We start from the raw sequence: 21,132 nt of genomic DNA on the forward strand, positions 1-21,132 counted from the left end.
CTGGTGCTTCTGTCTCACAGCTCTTAAGATTCTTTCCTTTATCTTAACTTTGGATAACCTGATGACAACGTGCGTAGGTGAAGATCTTTTTCTGATGAATTTCCCAGGTGTTCTTTGTGCTTCTTGTATTTGCATGTCTAGATCTCTAGCAAGGCTGGAGAAGTTTTCCTAGATTATTCTCCCCAATATGTTTTCCAAGATTTTAGAATTCTCCTCTTCCTCGGGAACATCGATTATTCTTAGGGTTGATCATTTAACATAATCCCAGACTTCTGGGAGGCTTTGTTCATATTTTCTTCTTCTTTTTACTTTGTCTTTGTTGGATAGGGTTAATTCAAAGACCTTGTCTGCAAGCTCTGAATTTCTTTCTTCTACTTGTTCGATTCTTTTGCTGAGACTTTCCAGAGCATTTCACATTTCTAAAAGTGTGTCCAAAGTCTGCTGAATTTTTTATTGTTTTTTCTTAAGCTATCTATTTCCTTGAATATTTCTCCCTTCCCTTCTTGTATCATTTTTTGGATTACCTTGCATTGGGCTCTGTCTTTTCTCTGGTCCCTTCCTGATTAGCTTAATAATTATTCTCCTTAATTCTTTTTCAGGTAAATCAGAGATTTCTTCTTGGTTTTGATCCATTGCTGGTGAACTAGTGTGATTTTTGGCGGGTGTTGATGAGCTTTGCTTTGTCATATTACTAGGATTGTTTTCTGGTTCCTTCTTATTTGGGTAGGCTCTGTCAGAGGGAATGTCTAGGGCTGAAGGCTGTTGTTCAGATTTTTTTGTCCCATGGGGTGTTCCCTTGATGTAGTACTTTCCACTTTTTCCAGTGGATGTGGCTTCCTGTGAGCCAAACTGCAGTGATTGTTGTCTCTCTTCTGGGTCTAGCCACCCAGTGAGTCCACCCAGCTCCAGGCTGGTACTGGGGGTTCTCAGCACAGAGTCCTGTGATGTGAACCATCTAAGGGTTTCTCAGCTGTGGATACCAGTGCCTGTTCTGGTGGAGGTGGCGGAGTGCAATGGACTCTGTGAGGGCCCTTAGCTTTGGTAGTTTAATGCTCTATTTTGTGTTGGTTAGCCTCCTGGCAGGGGGTGGCACTTTCCAGAAAGCATCAGCTTAGTAGTGTGGAGAGGGACAGGCGGGGAACGGGGCCCTAGAATTCCCAAGATTATATGGTCTCTGTCTTCTACTACCAGGGTGAAAAGGGAAGGACCTTCAGGTGGGGGCAGGGCTAGGTGTGTCTGAGCTCAGACTCTCCTTGGGCAGGTCTTGCTGTGGCTACTGTGGGGGATGGGGGTAAGAGTCTGAGGTCACTGAAGTTGTGTACCTAGGAGGATTATGGCTGCCTCTGCTGAGTCATGCAAGTTGTCAGGGAAGTCGGGGAAACCCAGCAGTCACAGGCCTCACTCAACTCCCATGCAAACTGAAGGGCCAGTCTCACTCCCACCATGCTCCCACAAAGGTCCCTAGTCTGTTTCCAGGCAGAGGGTAAGACAGGCTTGAAAACTTGCCCGAGGCTTTCTGCCTTTCAGCTGTGAAAGAAAGGGGCTTTAATTCTTCCCCCTCCTGTGAAGTCTGAAAGTCAGATTCGCATCCTCCCCAGAGTTCTGGCCAGGAGGCTTCTCACTCTTTCAAATTGTTACAAAGTTCAGCTAGAGATTTCCTTCACTCTGTGGAGTTTTACCCCCTGCTCCTCTGGCCACCCTCCTGATGGGTCCCTGTGGTGTCAGGCAGGAATGGGCTGCCTGGGGACCCAGAGATCTCCCAGGGCCTTTCTGCTGCTTCTTCTACCCCTGTATTTCACTCGGCTTAGCTCTCTAACTTGATTCAGCTCCAAGTCAAGTCGGAAACTTCTCCTGCAAACAGACTTTCAACTTCTCCAGTGGGGGTGTGTGTTCAAGAGAGGAGGGTCTCCCTTTCTCACTTCCACAGTTGGGGCGCTCACAGTATTTGGGGTGTCTCCCAGGTCCTGAAGGAGCAGTCTGCTTCCTTCAGAGGGTTTGTCAGTCCTCTCAGGATTGCTGGTTTGTTTTTGCAGTTGAACTGGAGCTAAAATTCACAATGCAAGCCTCCGCATGTTGCTCTGTCCAGAGCTGCAATCTAGTCCTGCCTCTCTTCTGCCATGATCCCAAAATCCTCCTGCAGTTTATCTTAACACTCACAATAGAAACTGGCTTGGCTGATTGTAGAAAGGAAGGTCCTTTAAATTTTTACAACATCTTTCTGAGAGCACAGAGTACTTGACTACGCTTCCTCACCCAGCCATGTCCTGTGAACTCTGTCTCAGAGCATAGCTGCCTTCCTCTGTTTTAACTTTGTGCCTCTCAGTTATCCATAGGGAGTCCATTTTGCTATTAGCCAGGGGCATATTTTAACAGCATCATTTCTAATTCTTGCAATAGTTTAAAAATATGTGTACTCCAGTTGGATAAAAATGTTCCTTTGTATAGAATATCACTATCTGTTCATGAATCTAAACATAGTTCTTTCCTAGCATACCTTCCAAAGATAATGTGCATTTACTTTCCTCCAGCTTTCAGTGTTTTATTCAAGGTGACCAAGTTAGACTCAATTTTCCCATCTGTTAACTCTACCCATGGAGAATTTGTTCACTTCCATAGAAGTTCCCTTTGTATTACAGTATTATAGTGAATTCAATGAATCATGTAAAAATACTACCAGTTTTCATTTGTTGTGTCCCCACTAATTCTTGAGTTCAGTTAAAACTTGAAATTATTCTTCTAAAATGCCACAGTGCATTTAATTACTGACTTGCTACTATAGAGTTTATTATACTAGAGTTAATGATAGTTTTATTGTTTATAAAAAGTTCATTACTAAAAGGTGTTTAATGGTTATCTGTTAGCATTTTAAAATGGCATAGTAGTAATCAGCCCTCAAAGGACTATGTCTACCTAAGGTTAGCTGAAAAACACAGCAGCCTAATTAGCATCCCAAATCACCACCCTGCCATCTGTTATCTCTAGGAGAGGTAGAAGAAAATGTAAATATCTGGGAAATAAGGGCTTTGTGTGAGAAGTCCAGATTTTTTTTTTTTTTTCCATTTTCCCCACAGTATTTGTAGTGGTACTAACAGTGCCATAATGAAAAGACTTTTTCTTTCCTGTTATCTTTTTATTCTTGAGGAGAAGTGTCAGAGATATCAAAACCACGGAATCACAGCATGCATATATCACTTCAGTCTGCTTTTGAAGACCAAAATAAAATGCAAACTAGGTGGACAAACAGAACTTCACACCGTAGAGCTACCCACCTGATGCCTTGTACTGAGATAAACTCATTACAGAGATGACACATTTTTCAAATAGGTAACATATTTTGCAACCAGATTTGAAAAATGCACAGCTCTAATCTTACTGAGAGCCACTATATTTATTTTTCACATACAATTCAGTTTCCATAAAAATAATCTATGTTATGATACAAAACAGATGAATGGTGTTGTGATGTTCTGGCCTTTAAAAGAAATTAGTTGTTTTTTTTAAAACAAAACAAAATAAAAAAAAAACCCACGATATTACTCTTTGTTCTCTAGGAATTCCCTTATATCAAAAAAAAAAGGTAAACTTTATTACATTTATACTAATGAGGCAATGGGAATATAAACAAGGGAGCTGGCCAGGTATAGTGGCTCATGCCTGTAATCCCAATACTTTGGGAGGCTAAGGTAGGAGTATCACTTGAGGCCCAGAGTTTAAGATCAGCCTAGGCCACATAGCAGGACCCCATCTCTACAAAATAATGTAAAAAAAAACAAACAACAACAAAAAAACATCTCAGCTGGGTGTGATAGCACACACCATAGTCCCAACTATTCAGAAGGCTGAGGAGAGAGGATCGCTTCAGCCCAGGAGTTTAAGCCTGCAGTAAGCCATTACTGTGTTACTGCATTCCAGCCTGGGCAACAGCATGAGACCCTCACTCAAAATTAAAAAAAAAAAAAAAAAAAGAGAGACACACAAACTGGTTTGTAATGAAGACAATAAAACTTAAACCTTTCTCATAATTTCTATTTTTCCATCCCACTGAGGCAGCCACTTTGAAGACCAAAATCATTTCTGAACTTTCTGTGATTCATGTCAAGAAAGTACTCTGAGTCCATATAAAAAGAGAGTAATTTCAATTCCAATTACTTTTGGTACACTATATATGCAAACTGATCAATCAGTTAATAAAGTATTTCAAGGTAATATAAACATTATTTTGTCTAAGAAATTATAGTCACATACCCTGGAAATCATGCAATCATGATTTTTAACTTAAAAGGGATCTTGTTTATTTTGACTGTATAAAAATAATATATGATAACAGATTACAATAAGATGATGAAAGAATAAAATCGCAAAACTGTTTTTCAAATTTTAACAGTGAACTGATAAAATATTTTATATTTTATGCTATTGATTACTTTTACTTCTTTATTCTTCGATATAATTCTGTACCAGAGAGAGCAAAATAATAAACTTCTAAATATACTTTCTTTCTGGTTTATTCACTTAAGAAAATATTATTGAATACTACTGTATGTTAAGCAACATCTTACAGACTGGAAGTAGATTAAGAGTAAGTATCCACTGTTCCATTCCCATAGTGTACTATCTACTGTGTGAAAAATACATTAATCATATAATGGCACAATGTAAGGAAAAGCATAACACACACGAAAAAAATCTGTGTAGACACACAATGAAATCTGATCTAGACTAGAGGGTAGGGGTTCAAATGAGAAACCTGAGGAAGCAACCTTTAACTTAAAGTCTCAAAGATGAAGAGGAGTTAACTGAGCAAAGAGGTCAGAGCATATGAGCCACATGTAGAAATACTCTATTATGAGAAATACATATGTTTATATATAAACATATATGTTTACATGTATATACATATGTTTATATGTATATATGTGTGTATATATATACATGTTTATATGTATATATGTGTATATATACACATATATAACCTTATATGTGTATATATATATGTTTATACATGTATACATATGTTTATATGTTTAAGAAAAAGAAGGCCACAGAAAAAAGAAGTGAGTTATAAGACAAGAAGCTGAAAGGTAAGCAAAGGACAATCCATGCAGGGCTTGTTCTCAGTCCTAAAATATTGGTAAGCCACTAAATGGTTTTATGCCACAAAGTTATACAGTCATATATGAATTTGAAAAGAGTACTGTGACTGTGGATGAGATACTGAGCTGTTAATCTAGTTTTGAGGTTGCTGGACTACCCTATAAACAGATTACATTTATTTAGAGTTAAGAGTAGCAGATAATGAGCCAAGTGGATGAAGATGAGAAGTTATTTGATAGTACTTAATAAATTGTTACCTATTTTGTAAACTTTTTGATTACGTAAGCTTGAATAGAATTTTTTTCCTTATGTAATACTATGTGTATTAATCATTCATGTAACTCTGATAGATTGATAGATTGGTGAAATATGATATATGAGCATATGAGTTTATCTCCTCTCTCTCCCAAACCCATTGTGTTAGTCAGTCATACCCTTCTCCAATGTTTCTACTGCTCCACCTTCCAGGCACATACGGAACATATGCCCTTCCCCATCCAACTGAAATTAGGCAGCTGGGTGTGGTTGCTTACGTCTGTAATCCCAGCACTTTGGGAGGCCAAGGTGGGTGGATCACGAGGTCAGGAGATCAAGACCATCCTGGCCAACATGGCGAAACACTGCCTCTACTAAAAATACAAAAATTAGCTGGGCTTGGTTGTATGTGCCTGTAATCCTAGCTACTCAGGAGGCTGAGGCAGGAGAATCGCTTGAACCAGGGAGTCACAGGTTGCAGTGAGCCAACATTGTGCCACTGCACTCCAGCCTGACGACAAAGCAAGACTCCATCTCAAAAAAAAAAAAAAAAAAAAAGAAAAGAAATTAGGGTTGGATATGTGACCCACATGGACTACTGACAAGACTAGAGAAAGGGGTCAATGAAATCTTTGAATATGTGGCAATTAGGGTGGATTTTGCAATATTACCATAAACTACCTAGAGAATGTTGGAAAAATAACCTGATAAAAATGTTAAACATTTCCAAAATTATGAACAAAATCTTGCCATAGAATTTGCAAATGGGTTACAAAATATGTATTTAAAAAATTTTTGAGAAATAGTTACTTTAAGCTAACATAACTGCAACAGCATAATAATTTTGTAGTAATAAAAACAAATTATTAGAACAAATTAATATCTCAGAGACACATCCAAGGATGAAGTTTTGGATTGTTACAGAACTCGTTAGAACTGGATAAGGAAAGGCTGAACTAAGTTAATGACATTGGGACACTTGGTTTTCCACCAAAAGTCAAGTATATTTAGATGTCCTACTTATACCATTCATATGCCACGTAATATGAAATAAAGACCTAAACTATAATAATCTTAGATATTAAAACCAAACTATAAAAACAATAGGAAATCTTTTAACAGATTATGTTTCTGCTCTTAGACAGGCAATATCTTCTTAAATAAGATTTTAAAAGCAAAAGACAAAAATAATTCATGTTAGATATTTGATAGTACAAATTATACAGGCAGACAGACACACATACACACAAGACAAAAAACTCCATAGAAAAGGATCAAATCAAGAGACATATTGGGGGAAAATACATATAACACAGAAGAAAAATGAAGAGTATTAGAATATATTTTTAAATTTATGAACTAGTAACATAGATAAGTGATATAAACAAAATTGGTCCAAGAAATACACAAACACACACAGATAATCAATAGAAAATTTTAAAATGTTCAAACTTAGAGTATTTAGGCAAATTTTAATGAAAACAGTGAGATTGCATTCTGTCCTCACTTCAGAAATCAAGTTTCAGAATAATTAAAAGAGATGATATTAATAATTATTTTTAAAAATCTCTATTTTTATTACCACATACATGTGTTTATAAACATGTAGAAAAATGCCTGGAAGGATCTACAATTAACTACTTTCCTTCTGGCTTTGAAAAGAAGAAAGCTGTAATGAAGCAGTAGTCAAGTAAGATATTAACCTATTTATAATACTCAATATATTAAGATTGTTTTCACATATTTGTGTAAGTATACATTAATTTTAGAAATATAGAGATCTATATGGTTTAAGAGACAAATGTTTTGTAAGTATTAAGCCACAATTTATTTCTTTTTGGACAAAATTTTTAACATTTCTGAATTTAAACATTTTTTTAACAACAGGAAAGTAAAATGTACATTTGTTTCATTGAGTCAGACAATGGAGGTGAAGCTGTTAAGAAAAAATAAACTCCATACGAGGTAAGTTATAATACTTCTATATTTTTGCTTGAACTTTGAGGAAAAAGTGAGACTAAATTATGTATATATTTACTATAATTATGTTATTTAGATAAGTATAAATGTTATAAATCAGTGCTTTCTCTTTAGAATGTCTATTAACAAATAAATACTTTATTGCTTCAAATATATTTTTAATTCTTTTTTTGACTGCCATCTCATTACTATTAAATTTTAATACATGAGAACTTTGTAAAGGAGTTTGTATCATCCTTCCTTTTAGTTAGTTCTATTATTGGAAATAGATTAAATAAAATTTGTCAATTAGAAATTATGAATATCACAAAATTGAATATTTTTGGAATAACTATTAAAATTATAAAGTTATTAGGAAATGTAAAATAGGGTTATATTTTTAATTCTAAAAGGAATTAAAATATCATTTTAAAATTAATGCAACTACTTATACAGGTAATCAAGAAATATTGTAGTTATATTAAAGAACCACAGTATTTCTAATATTTTGAAAGGCATAACAGAGGTAAAGAAAAGAATTCATAATCCTTAATAGAACTCTGAAATTCTTTTTTCATTGATTACACTGTACCACATCTATAATCTCAACTATCTTCAAGAACAGAAAAAGTTAAGTAAAAGAGCAAAGCATGCTGATGCAAAAGCAAATAACTATGCAAGCATGCTGATGAACTAACTTGTAAAACTCCTCCTAATGTCAAGGAGAAAAGGAAGGAAGAAATGGCCCGACGCTGGTGAGCTGGAGGGCTGTCTTGGGCCAGTTGGATAGCATAGGCATTAGTCAGCTCCTAGTAATCGTTTTGCACAAATGTTGACCATATTCCCAAACCTTCAGATAATTTACAAGAATACAGGCATCTGGGCCGGGCTCGGTGGCTCACGGCTGTAATCCCAGCACTTCGGGAGGCCGAGGCAGGCAGATCACCTGAGGTCAGGAGTTCAAGACCAGCCTGACCGACACGGAGAAACCCTATCTCTACTAAAAATACAAAATTAGCTGGGCATGATGGTGCATGCCTGTAATCCCAGCTACTCGGGAGACTGAGGTAGGAGAATTGGTTGAACCTGGGAGGCAGAGGTTGTGATGATGAGCTGAGATCACACCATTGTACTCCAGCCTGGGCAGCAAGAGAGAAACTCTATCTCAGGAAAAAAAAAAAAAAAAAAATACAGATATCTGTTTTTGTTTTTAATTTGGAAATTATCATCAGTTAATGTTGTCTTAGTATTTCTAATCTAACGTGGGTCAAAATAGCACCTCCTCACCCCATGTATTTGCTTTTATTTATATGATTTATGATTTTCTTTGGATCTTGTGGTCTGTGGGTATGCTGATACACCCATTGCAGAGTTAATTTGGCACTGCTGGCACATAATATATAATTTTACGCATCCATGTATTTACTTACATTTTACTTTTACCCTGGAATTACCAGCTTCCTAGTGCCCAGTAAATTCTCCAACAACAGTTACAGAAAGGCTTATTTTCCAGTTTCCCAGAGAAAGGTCAATTTCTCCATGCTTTTTATTATCTTATATACCAAGTCTCTTCCTCTACATATATCTAGGTTTCTATACTAAAAGCACTGAACATTCACCTTTATATTTTTAATAATTATATATCTGTTTTATCCACTAAACTATGAGTTTCCTAAAAGTAGGTACATAAATTTTTTCATTTTTGACCTCAGCCTAGGGTCTAAGGGTCTTGTATGAACAGACATTCAAAACTACTTATTGAATTGCATTGGTTTGAATTATAATACATATTAAAATTGATTTAATTTATATTTATGTATTTATCATATCCATAAACTTGCCCTGAACCTATCTACATGTGAAGCTATGCTATTGGTACAGATGATACAAAAATATAACAGGTTCTCTGATATCCAAGAAGATTAACATTTAAGGAGCTAGACATTAAGAAACATCAACAATGCATGTTTTAAATATACTAAAATGTAGAAATTGCAACAAATTATGTGCAGCTTTCTGTGGGAACATTTTAAACAAATGTTTAACATTTGTCAAGCACTTATTCTGACCTATGCACTGTCCTAAATTTATACTTATGCAAATAATCCTTGTAGCAACTTAGGATATCTTCCTGGTGAAACACTTAGGAAACTGAGGCACAGAGATGTTAAGCAATTAGCCCAAGGGTCATATAGATCTCATGTGACAAAGCCAGAGTCTATGTTTTAATTACTGTACAGTTTCACTTTATTACTTGGAGATAGAGGTTAAGGCTTAGGGAAGCCTCAAGAAAGATAGAAGGTGGTAGTGAGTCTTGAGTTAATTTTAGAACTATGAGATGGCACTTACATGATGAAATAAACAATACCAATGGCTCCTGGGTGAGTGTTGGGCAATTTCCAGGTGAGAGAAACTGTAAATTAAAAAATGTGTCTCCAATATTGTGTATGAGGAGTATGAAGGTGAGAATGAGCTGGAAAATATAAAAATGATACACATCATAAGCTGAGAAATGAGGAGTCACTGAAATGCTGGATTTGGAACTAAGGCTCTCAAACTTGTTATATAAGCAAACATTTTTGGCTATAAAAGTAAAAACAACAACAACAACAAAACTGGAAAAAAATTTAATACTGAGTTAAAACAATGAAAGGAATCAAAAAGAAGGAAGAAAAACATTGAAGCTTCTAGGCAACAAAGCAAACTAAGATTATTTTTTGTAAAAAACATCTATATTCCCGATGAAGAAAATGATTTTGCCACAAGCAAAATAAAAAGAATATGAAAGAAGGAGAAAAAAAAATTAAACCTTGAGAAAGCTATTGACACAATTTAACTTTGCTCAGGCTGATGGAGTAAGAAGATGGAAAGCATCATCAAGAGACCAAGAAAAAGCTGTGGGAGATTACAAAGAGCAGAAAAAGCCTAGTGATTAATTTCCATCTAAAAGTCTGTTTTCAAAAGACACTTGGTTTAGCAAAAATTCTTTTTATAACCATAGTACTAAACTTTTCTTTGGCTTTCACCATTTTGTGACTTGGAAAACATTTAAAATGCATTAATGGGGTTTGCTAGTGGTTTATGGGAGCCCAATAAATAACATGCTTTTTTCTGGACTAAGTTCTGAACAAACTTAAAAATACAAGAACGAATAAAAGTAGCAGAAAGATTAAAAAGTTACCAGGTTAATTTTTTAAAAAAGTTCTCACAAGTTACAAAAAATAAAAAAAGAAGACTGTTCTGTAGCCATGTTAACAAATAGCCATCAGAACAGTTTCATCAAAAGTTTTATACCATTTTGATATTTCAGTGAATATTCATATCAATGAACTAGGTTTTGCAACCAACCCGTCAGTATCAGACACTCCCTTCTGAAAGTCAGCCAGTCAGGAAAGCACCCTCTACAAATATACATCTGTGAGTGCCAACCTATCCACAACAGTCTCACCTGAGTAACCCCTCCTAGAAATGGCATCAAACCTATAAGCTTTTCAAAATCCACTAATCCTAGCGGATTAGTACTTCATGCCACTCCAAACACTTATAACATCAGTACTCTGCTCTGCCATGGAGCTGTGCCTGGCTAATATATCTTTTCCTTACTATACCAAGCAATATATTTAAATTTTCTTTTTTACATTTCAGATATTGAATAGCAGTTTAGTCACCAGTGACAGGTCTTTATTATTGAAATAGACTATGTTGGAGGCTCTAAGACTATGTTAGAGTCAATGTCCTGCTAACTGAACCCTATAAACAGGCAGCTATCCCAACTTAAGCGTACTAGATTGGGGCAAGTCCTGCCACTCTGTAGGGCACAGGAACCTGTCCAGATCTGACTGACAGCAAAGTGGAGTAGAGAGCAAGTACTCTTACAAGCAGTTTGTTCCCAAATAGAAGAAGGTAGAAGCTGAATTGAGCATGCCCAGTTTATTTTTCCTAAATTTACAAGTCAGAAAAATTACTGTACTTTGCCTGAGGCAGAATGATTAAAGAGGCAGAAAAATACCAAGAATGAGTAATGAAAGCAGCAGAACAAACACTTAGAGGGCATAGGTAAAGCATTTGTCCTATAATAGGTTTTAGCAATTATCCAATATAAAATACAAATAAAACTGCCAATAAAAATGTTAGGCTATAGATGACTATATATTAAGTGATATCCTAGACTATTCAGGCTGCCATAACAAAATACCATACACAGGCTAATGTAAACAATAAAAGTTTATTTTCTCACGGTTTGTGGAGGCCAGAAGTCCAAGATCAAGGTACCAGTGAGACAGGTTTCAGTCTGAGGCCTGTCCTCTTGGCTTGAAGGCAGCTACTATTTCACAGTATGCTCACATAACCTTTTCTTTGTGAAACTTCTCTGTTTTTCTGAAACCTCTCTCTCTCTATCTCCCTCTTCACATGAAGTGACCAATCCTCCATAATTAGAGACTCAGCTTCATGATCTCACTTAAACTTACTTACTTCATAAGGACCCTATCTCAAATATAGTCACATTGAGGATTAAGGCTTTAATATGTGAATTTTGGAGGGACACAATTCTGTCACTGCCTCCACCAAAAAATTCATGCTCTTTTAAAATGCAAGATATATCCCAAAAGTCTCAAAAGTTTTAAGCCAACCTGGCATCAACTCTTAAGTCCAAAGTCTTATATAAATATTCTTATTTTTTATTTATATTTCACTAGTTTTAGGGGTACAGGTGGTTTTTGGTTCATGGATAATTTCTTTAGTGGTAATTTCCAAGATTTTGGTGCACCCGTCACCTGGGCAGTATACACTGTACCCAATATGTAGTCTTTTGTCCCTCACTCCCCTCCCAAACTTCCCCCATGTTCCTAAAGTTCATTATATCATTCTTATGCCTTTGCATCCTCATAGCTTAGCTCCCAGTTATAAGTGAGAACATACAATATTTAATTTTCATTCCTGAATTACTTCACTTAGAATAATGGCCTCCAGCTCCATCCGAGTTGCTTCAAAAGACATTATTTTATTCCTTTTTATAGCAGAGTAGTTATTCCATGGCGTATACATGCCACATTTTCTTTATACATTCACGGGTTGATGGACACTTAGGTTGGTTCCATATCTTCGCAATTGCAAATTGTGCTGCTATAAACATGTGAGTGCATGTGCCTTTTTCATATAATGACTTATTTTCCTTTGGGTAGATACTCAGTAGTGAGATTGCTGAATCCAATGAAATATAGTTCTACTTTTAGTTCTTTAAGGAATCTCCATACATTTTCCATAGTGGTTATACTAGTTTACATTCCCACCAGCAGTGTAAAAGTGTTCTCTTTTCACCACATCCATGCCAACGCCTATTATTTTTTACTTTTTAATTACTGCCATTTTTACAGGAGTACAGTGATATCTGATTATAGTTTTAATTTCCATTTCCATGATAATCAATGATGTTTAAGATTTTTTTCATATATTTGTTGGTTGTTTGTATATCTTCTTTTGTTAAGGTCTCATATAAGTATTTTAATCAAATAATGGGTGAGACTCAAGGCATAATTCATCCTGTGGCAAAAATTATCCAGCTGTGAACCTATAAAATCAGATAAGTTACATGCTTCAAAAATACAATGGTGAGTTGGGCATAGAATAAACATTCCCATTCCAAAAGGGAGAAATTGAGAGGGAGATAGGGGTGATATGTCTCAAGCAAGTCCAAACCCTAGTAAGGCAAATGCCATTAATCTTAAGGGCAAATAATAAACTTCTTTGGTTTGATGATTTGCCCTTCAGCTCCATTGAGTTGGCAACATCAACCCTATAGCTCTTCAAGAAGGTCCTACCCCTTTAGCTTGGTGGGGCTACCCTGCCCCCACAGCTGTCTGCCTAGCTTTAACTGAGAGGGGGATCCCGTCCTATGAAATTGGGGAGAAAGCAGCCTTGTCTTCTGTGCCTTTGATTAGAGTGGCAGCTCTGATGATCTCTGAATTGACTTGTAGGCCATTCTCATTCTCTCCCTTTCTTGAAGTATCCCTCAAGCATGTTCACAGGCAAATAGCTCTATTGTTCCATTGTATAGAATCTCAGAAGTCTAACAGCCTTTATTCCATCCTGCTCTCTCTGTACTATTTAGTTCAAACTAGCAGTGTATTTGCTGGTATAATCCCTGACTTCTGCTGAGGTGACTGATCACATCTGTGAGTCATATCTATTATATTTTATCAAACGGTTGTCCAGCCACATGCTTAGTGTTCTCTTCAGAACACACTTATTCCATATTTTATAAGATGGATATACTGAAAATTTTCTATATGTATGAGTTCTGGTTCGTTTTTGCTTAGCAATTCTATTTATTTCTTTCCTCTCACATTTCGCTATAAGCTGTAAAAAGAAAGTTACTCCTTCAACACTCTGCTTAGAAATATCCTCAGCTAAATAAAAAATTTCATTGCTCACAAATTCTACCTTACAAAAAAACCTAGAACCCAATTCAGCCTCTTTTTTTTTTTTTTTTTTTTACCAGTTTATAGCAAAGATATCCTTTCCTCAATTTCTCAATAATCAATTAGCCAGGCTTAGTGGCATGCTCCTGTAGTCCTAGCTACTTCCTAGGAGACTGACAGGAAGGTTTCTTGAGCCCAGGAGTTGGAGGCTGCAATGAACTATGATCACATCACTGCACTCCAATCTGTGTGACAGAGCAAAACCTTATCTCAAAAAAGAAAATTTTTCCAATAATCTATTCCCAATTTTCCATGTGAGACTTCACCTGAATGACTTCTGGCATTTCTATCAATATTCTGTTCATGATAATATATGTATTCTTTAAGACAATAGAGGCTTTTTCTATAGTTTTCTTCTTTCCTTCATGAGCCCTCTCCAGAACTGGCTTTAACATCCATATTTCTACCAATAGTCCCTATGTGAGAATGTAGGCTTTTTCTAGCATGCACCTCAAAATACTTTGAGCCTCTACTCTTTACCAAGTTTAAAATTACTTCCACAATTTCAGGTAATTGTTACAGCAGCATCCCACTTTACAATTCCAAAATTTATTAGTCAGGTGGTACTGCCAAAACAAAATATAGACAGGGTGGCTTAAAAAAAATAAATTTATTTTCTTATGATTCTGGAGAAAAGAAGATTCTGGTCAGTTTGGTTTCTAGGGATAGTTCTCTTCCTGGCTTGTAGACAGTTGCTTTCTTGTTGTGCCCTTCCTTAGTCTCTTTTTGGAATGCAGAGAGAGACAGAAGAGAAAAAAAACAAGCTCTTCAGTGTTCCTTATGAGATGAGGGTTTTACCCTTACTATTTCATTTAATTTTAATTACTCCCTTAAAGGTTTCATTTCTAAATACAGCCACACTGGGGATTAGGCATTCAACATATGAAATTTGAAGAGCTCCAGACATTCAGTCCATAATATTTGGATATCTTCTGCCTTTTGGCTGTTGTGAAGACTGCTACTGTGAGCATCAGTGTACAAATATCTATCTATTTTTGTCCCTACTTTCATTTCTTTTAAATAGCCAAAAGATGAATTGCTTGATAATATACTAGAATGTATTCATTTTTTCCAACAATTAACTACTTACTATGCAACAGGCATTATTCTATGTCTTGAGACCAAGCAACAAACAAGATCATGTCTTGGATTCTTTCTTTCTCGCCACAATTTTCAACCTTAAATCTGTCTAATTCATCACTACTCATCTTTTCAAAATACATCTTAAATAACTGCCTGTATTAGTTTGTTTTCATACTGCTATAAAGAACTACCTGAAACTGAGTAATTTATTTTAAAAAGAGGTTAAATTAACTCACAGGTCAACATTGGTGAGGAGGCCTCAGGAAACTTACAATCATGGTGGAAGGTGAAGGGGTAGCAAGGCATTTTCTTCACAAGGTGGCAGGAAGGAGAAGTGGTGAGGAAAGGAGGAAGACTCCTTTATAAAATCATCAGATCTGGTGAGAGCTCACTCACTATCAATCACAAGAACAGCATGGGGAAACCGCCCCCATGATTTAGTTGCCTCCACCTGGTCTCTCCCTTGATACATGAGATTATGGGGATTATGGGGATTACAATTCAAGATGAAATTTGAGTGGGGACACAAAGCCTAACCATATTATTCCACCCTTGGCCCCTCCCAAATCTCATGTTCCTTTCATATTTCAAAACCAATCATCATATCAAACCTTCCCAACAATCCCCCAAAGACTTAATTCATTCCAGCATTAACCCAAAAGTCCAAGTCCCAACTCATCTGAGACAAGGCAAGTCCCTTCTACCTATGATCCTGTAAAATTAAAAGCAAGTTAGTTGCTTCCTAGATACAATGGGGAAACAGGCATTTAGTAAATACGCCTGTGCTAAATGGGGGAAATTGGCCAAAACAAAGGGGCTAGAGCCCCCATGCAAGTCTGAAATCCAGTAGGGCAACCAAATCTTGAAGCTCCAAAATAATCTCCTTTGTCTCCATGTCACACACACAGGTCACGCTGATGCCAGAGGTGGTGTCCCATGGCCTTGGGCATCTCCACTCCTGTGGCTTTGCAGGGTACAGCCCACCTCCCAGCTGCTTTCATGGGCTGCCATTGCAGCTTTTCCAGATTAACAGTGCAAGCTGTCAATGGATCTACCATTCTGGGATCTGGAGGATGGTGGCCTGGCCCTCTTCCCACTGTTCCACTAGGCAGTACCCCAGCTGGGACTTTGTATGGGAAATCAGATCCCACATTTCCCTTCCGCATTACCCTAGCAGAAGTTCTTCATCAGGGCTCCACTCCTGCATCAAATTTCTGCCTGGACATCTGGGCATTTCCATACATCCTCTGAAATTTAGGTGGAGGTTGTCCAACCTCAATTCTTGACTTCTCTGCACCTGCAGGTACAACACCAAGTGGAAGCCACCAAGGCTTGGGGCTTGCACTCTCTGAAGCAAGGGCCTAGGCTGCACGTTGGCCCCTTTTAGCCATGACTGGGACATAGTGCAGTCCCAAGACTTCACAATGCAGCAAGTCTCTGGGCCCAGCTCATGAAACCATTTTTTCCTCCTAGGCCTCCAGACCCATGATGGAAGGGGATGCTGTGAAGACCTCCAACATTCCCTGAAGACACTTTCCCTATTGTCTTGGCAATTAACATTTGGCTCCTCATTACTTATGCAAATTTCTTCAGTCAGATTGAATTTCTCCTCAGAAAATTTGTTTTTCTTTTCTATTGTATAGTCAGGCTGCAAATTTTCTGAACTTTTAAGCTCTGCTTCCCTTTTAAACATAAGTTCTGATTCCAAACCATATCTTTGTGAATGCATAAAACTGAATTCCTTTAAGAGTACCCAAGTCACTTCTTGAACACTTGGCTGCTTAGAAATTTCTTCCACCAGATACCCTAAATAACCTCTCTCAGCTTCAATGTTCCACAGATCTCTAGGGCAGGGGCAAAATGCTGCCAATGTCTTTGTTAAAGCATAGCAAGAGTCACCTTTATTCCATTTCCCAACAAGTTCCTCATCTTCATCTGAGACCACTTCAGCCTTGACTTTATTGTCCACATAACTATCAGCATTTTGGTCAAAGCCATTCAACAAGTCTCTAGGAAGCTCCAAACTTTCCCACAATTTCCTGTCTTCTTCTGAGCCCTCCAACTGTTCCAACTTCTGCCTGTTACACAGTTCCAAAGTTGCTTCCACATTTTGGGGTATCTTCATAGCAATTTACTGTATTGGTCTGTTTTCATACTGCTATAAAGAACTGTCCAAGATTGGGTAGTTTATTAAAAAAAAAAAAGTGGGGGGTTAGTTGACACAATTCAGCATGACTCAGGAGGTTTCAGGAAACTTACAAACATGGTGGAAGTCAAAAGGGAAGCAAGGCATCTTCTTCACATGGCAGCAGGGAGGAGAAGTGCCAAGCAAAGAGGGAAACCACCCCCATAATTCAACTACCTCCATTTTGTCTCTCCCTTGACATGTGGGAATCATGAGGGTTATGGGGATTACAATTCAAGATGATATTTGGGTGGAACACAAAGCCTAAACATATCACTGCCTTTTAAATTAATCTCTGAGTCCTCTCAGCTTGCAAAGTCAAGGTCGTCCCCTAAAGCAAGAGTGACCAAATATTTCCATTTCCCCAGTAGAACTACTGAGGTTTAAAATTCCAAAATTTATAATATTTTTCACTCTCAAAATCATCCCTCTTTGGATGATAGATTTCAGTCATGTTACCCACAGCCAATTCCTAAAGTAAGACCCTTAAAAAATGTAATACTGTATACTTCTACATGACTATTTTTAATTGCTTAAAAATTTCATGAAATTTTTTTTCTCTTAATTAAATATCATTATTGCTAAAATGTAAAAAATGTAAAATATAAATAAACAGTAAGTTAGAATCTAAAAATCTATGGAAACATTCACAGAATGTCATATGCAAGAAAAGGAACAGTAACTTTCATATGATTAAGGAAACCAGTTATATCATTTCTCTTTATCTGTCACTTCCTCTGTCTTTTACCTTACTGTGATAAGACTTAAGGAGAATGGGTCAGTAAACTGATTTTGGAAGTATCACCTCATTGTTTCATACTATCAGTTATGAAAACAAAACAAATGAGAACTTTAGTCCAGCAACAAAATAAATTCCAAATGGACTGAGGAATTTAAATAATATATAAAAAATAGAGGAAATAATGTTATAATTTTGGTGAAAAATATCTCTGTAAACTTAGAATTAAAAAAAACTAAAGAATGGATATATATGGTAACATGAAATTAGATAAGAAGGAACAAAATGATGTTTATTTATGATAACAGCAGTTATTGGAGGCTGTTCTGTGCCAAGATATTTTCTCTAAGATACTAGAGAAAATAAGATACCTGGGCTCATAACATAAATGGGTAACAGACATGGAAATAGTTGTATCCTATATCATGGGATGAGAAACAAAGATCTACATGTTTGTGTCTATGTCTACATTTCAGAAATGCTTCCTATTATTTATAGCTGCAAAGCACTAAATTGTTAAAAGTCATATTTAACATACAAATTTTATAGCTCACATTCAAACTGCTACTTTTCAAGAAGAAAGAACATTTCCAATTATTTAAAATAAATTAATTCCTCTACCCACCATTTATAAATTAGATTCATGGTTCATACATACTCATCTCTCTACACGTAAAGCATCAGGTTTCTACTGATAAAGATTTCCTTATTATAAGTTTCCTCTTACTACTTCAGTAATTTAATAAAATGTTATCCTTGTTTTCACTATTCAATCTGATCTACCATATTTAAGCCATCTTAATATTTTATTTGTATTATGTGGTTTTTTTTCTCCTAATAAGTATTCTTAAATATTCTATGGAAGTAAGAAAGGGCTCATTCATGTAAGGTAAACCTCAGGTAAGGTACAATTTAGATTCTATTTATTACTGAAATAAATTCTTGATTATTTATAATATACCAATAAATGGTGATCATGTGATTTTATTATTAATTGTCTTTTTGTTTCCATTGTGCCTTTATCATTTGGAGGCATTGGCTATATTGTCATTGGGGGCAATATAATATAGTTAAGAGAACTTCCTCAGTATGTCAAGGCCACATTTGAGCTTTTACTTTATGACTCAGTTTCCCTACTTATTAATGATATTCATCAGTTTTTTATAATAAAGACAAATAAGACAATATAGATGACTGTGTTGTTATATAGTCATCTCAGATGAATGATGCCATATAAATTCAAATAAGTAACATTCTCATTACTACTTACATTTACTTGCCCATTTCATAAAAGTGACCCATAGCTTTGCGCTACATGATATGATTCATCTTGCTATTCCTCCAACTAATGGATGTAGTTGGTACAATATTATAATGTGTTTGTATATAAAAGATCCTATTACATATCATCCTTGAGGGAAATGTTTTGGCATTACTGTTTTCCAAACAATTCCCTCTCATGTAATCTGTTTCACATTATAATGCCCTAGACATATTAAATTGTATTTGTACAAGTTAATCTAATTTTCTTCAGTCTGCCCATATTTTCAGATTCCCAGATTCCTTGGCAACAACTCCCAAATGAAATAGCATTGGCAGCATTTTTAAACGATTAATACAAAATTCAAAAACTAAGTAGCATCAAACTAAAAGAATTAACCTAGAATACTTCCAAATGTAATACAGATATATTTATAAATTCATTTAGCTTACTTCCTTTTATATTTATATTCCCATATAACTTTACATATTCAAAGCAATATTGAATGTTTATGAATATTAAGATGTCTTATCCTCTTTGCACTAGCGAGTGAATCTATTTCATCTTGAAAACTTCTTCACGTAAAGACTTAAATAGAAATTTTATATAAAGATTTTCTAATTGCTTTTTGTTTCTTGTAGGACTTTCTTATTTTAAAGCAACACAAATCCACTTTGATAAAACTTTCAGAAAAAAAAATAAATTTTATTGAAAGACATTAAAGAGTGGGAAAAAATTCAAGATAAATATAAACTGAAAGACTTCAAAAATGAAGTAAGCCACCATTACATTAGCAATAGGGATCATAATCCTTAAATCTAAAGGTTTATTATAAATGTATCTCAGGTTCTAACATCACATTTCTGTGTCTCACTGCAAATTCTCAAAAGAAATAAACTGTTTAGACCAGCCTGATTACATACCTTTGTCTAATCAAGCATGACCAAGTTGAAAGTGTCATTTGAAAGACAAATATGTGGCCAACAGTTCTCCTATTTATGTTTTAGTTTTCTAGTAAAAGACATGTATATTTAGAATTAGCCAGCTGTATTCGATATAAATGATTCCAATTGTGTTGGCAATATCCAAAACATTACAATCAAGAGCCAGTCAAACATATGCCTCCTTCTGTCCATCAGGCCCGAGCGGGGTGTTGACCTTGGCCACATCAGTGTCACAGAGCTTCTTCACAGCCTATTTAATCTGTTGCTTTTTGGCCTTAACATCCATAAGTGTGTTATACTTTATTTTCTTTATGGCTGATTCAGTGGTCAGCAACAACTTGATAATGACATAGTGGTCAAGTTTCTTTCTCTTGGGGGTAATCTTCCAAGGATATTTGAGCTGCCTCTGGAGCTGCAGTATCTTGGGCGACTGGAAGGTGGGTGATGTGCAGATCCTCTTTATTTTTTTGTGGCTGTAAACTCCTTTCAGCACTGCCTTCTTAAGCTTCAAAGTCTTTGCTTTCACTTTGGATTTAGAAGGCTCCAGGAGCTTCTTTCTTCATCATCTTGTGAAAAGGCTCTATTTTTTTGAATAAGTGTGTGAGACTATCAGTGAAGAGACTATGGCAGCACCACACTACCAGGCACCTAAAGCTCTCTTATCCCATCCCAAATGTAAATATGGCAAGCTTGTTATCCCATCACAAACATACATATGGTAGGCTTGAATAATGTCATGTAAATATTTTTTTCAGCAAACATGAGTTGAATATTTTCTCTGTGCCCACAGCTGAACAAACAGCAATGAGTAAGTGCTGATTGCCTTTAAATTCTACCGAGATTAACAGAGCATAAATGAGTGCCCTTATTAAACAAGATGATTATTGATTACAAGAAGTGCTGTGAAAGATAGAAAATGGAGAGAAACCTGGATTAGAGCCTTAAATTCCCTTTAAAGTTGGTAAAAGAGACCTCAGAGGAATCGACATCTATTCTGAAATGTGAATGATGAGATTAAACTAGTTATAGGAAGGAAGAGCCTTTCGGGAAAAAGTTGGAAGGAGAACGAATACATTGTGTTTGCACACAGAAAAGAGGCACAGCAAGAGCTAAAGACCAGCCTGCCCAACATA

Source organism: Hylobates moloch, unplaced genomic scaffold, assembly GCF_009828535.3.
Source record: "Hylobates moloch isolate HMO894 unplaced genomic scaffold, HMol_V3 SCAFFOLD_12, whole genome shotgun sequence".
Classification (NCBI taxonomy): domain Eukaryota; kingdom Metazoa; phylum Chordata; class Mammalia; order Primates; family Hylobatidae; genus Hylobates; species Hylobates moloch.